Genomic DNA, 2,500 nt, shown 5'->3' with positions numbered 1-2,500 from the left:
TATATATATATATATATATATATATATGTGTATATATGTATGTATATGTATGTATATGTATATATATATATATATATATATATATATATATATATATATATATATATATATATATATATATGTGTACCTATGTATCCACACACACACACACACACACCCATGCACACACACACACACACACACCTGCACACACACACACACACACACACACACACACACACACATACACACACACACACACACACACACACACACACACACACACACATATATATATATATATATATATATATATATATATATATATATATATATATACACATGTATATATGACTATATATGTATATATATATATATATATATATATATGACTATATATGTATATATATATATATATATATATATATATATATATATATATATATATATATATATACGTATATATATATTGAAACAATTAATAAATGTATGAATTGCTATGGGCCAACACTTTTAATATACTGAGAATTTTGTCTGAGTTCTATATAAATGATTATTTGCTTGAGGAATTCTCCTGCACGTGGACGGCTAATTACCTTAGATATGATTATGGTCAGTCAGAGGTTACGTAGATTCAACTTAGAGCGCAATATATACCACAAAATGAGTCCCTTGATTTTAATCATTATTTCTGATGTTTTATTTTTTAATTTCCTTCAGTGTCTTGTAAATGTATATTTTTTCCTTTTTTGTATGTACCATCAAGTGACTTTCTGACCATCCACATATTTATTATGTAAGGAAACAGTCCCATGACCACTTGCTTTTCACTCTTCGAAAGCCGACCATTACCCTTGAAAGATATGTAACGCAAAAAAGCACAAAGGAAAAAGAAATTACAGAATTCATCTATCAGGTGCATTGCCTTGTATGAATTTGATTTGCTTATGATAATGCTGAATCTCTGAAATTATGCTTTACTTGAACCATTATATGCTTGAGACAATCCATAGTTTAAAACCCATGAAGGACGAGGAAGAGTTAAGAGAGTGAGAGGGAAAAAATGTAAGTAGATTGAGAAGAATATTTAAAAATAGTTGAGTAAAAGTCTGCCATGAGATAGTAGTTAATAGCTGAAGGTACAGCTACCAATATGAATCTTCTGTGAATGTCTTAGAGAAGATTATCTATATTTTCATGATGTTAGGATTAAAATTTCTTGCATCGATGTACACCAAAGAAAAGGAAATGGATCTTAGTGTTTTAGATTTAAGGTCATATGAAGAAAATGAAAAAAATATCTATATGTGCTAATCATTAATATCAAAAGCACAGAGATATGACTGGGATTCATATATTGGTTATTGCAAAGAAATAGTTTCTTTCAACGATCTTATTTTGCATCTGCAGTCCCCGTACTTGTGGCTAGGGCAGTATCCATAAGAGAATTCTTTCATTTGGCACTGTAGCCGTCCTGTTATTGGATGCCCTTCTAAAGTGAATGCTCAGCCTTTGTGTTGCGAGACAGAATGCACCCTCTCATCCAAGGTGTGAGCAGAACTGTATGTATTGATTTGATTATAAATTTTCATTGTCCAGGTGAAATTGTTAACAAATCTTTTCGTATTTGCTTGCTTTTTGTGATTACAGTGCATTATGGGTACCGAAGAATAAATAACAAAGAGTAAAATAAACATCCATGGAAGCTCAATACTCCTCCAGACTAGCCACAGGCTTTACAATGCAAAATTTGCATAAGGCCAAAAGAAATAATAGCTGTGTTTACTGGTGTCCACCAAACCTGCTCTTAGTCCCCATACCCACGTTATTTCAAGATTTCTGAAGACTGAAATAATGTGCTACTGAACCTATTGTTATCACCCTGGAGTGAAACATTTCTGATGAACAATACATACAAAAGAGTTCAAGGAATTGACTTTCATTAGTCCTTTCACGTTGACTGCATTATGTATAAAATATATCAGAAAAATAATTATACCGGCATACCAAACCTAGTCGTAAGTGGAATCCTGAACACAGATATTATTTTTGGGGACCTAAGTAGAGTTTAATAAACTTAAAAGCAGTTAACGATGTGGATAAATATAATGAATGTAAAAAGTGTAGAAACCAATACAGCAAAAAAAAGACTATATGGACTGTCATTCTGATTTATCATGATTTTCATGGCAGAAATGATTTTAATATATTTACAAATAGTTGTATATTAAAAATATTTTATTATATTTACAAATCATTATATATTTACAAATAGAATGAAAATAAAGACTTATGACATCATCTTCATTGCTTTAGACACTCTATGTGCATTAAGAAAGGGAAAATCAAGTATTTGTAGTGTCATCTGATGAATCTCCTGTAATCCCTTATGGGAAGCTGTTTCAATATCATCTGTACATATCATTCATTTCGTTATATGTACACTGTATATTAATGTGTATGATATGTATGTGTGGTTGTACCTAAGTTTTCATCTTCTTAAACATAAATGTTATGAGTA

Source organism: Penaeus vannamei, chromosome 41, assembly GCF_042767895.1.
Source record: "Penaeus vannamei isolate JL-2024 chromosome 41, ASM4276789v1, whole genome shotgun sequence".
Taxonomy (NCBI): domain Eukaryota; kingdom Metazoa; phylum Arthropoda; class Malacostraca; order Decapoda; family Penaeidae; genus Penaeus; species Penaeus vannamei.
Note: the sequence above shows the minus strand (reverse complement) of the source record.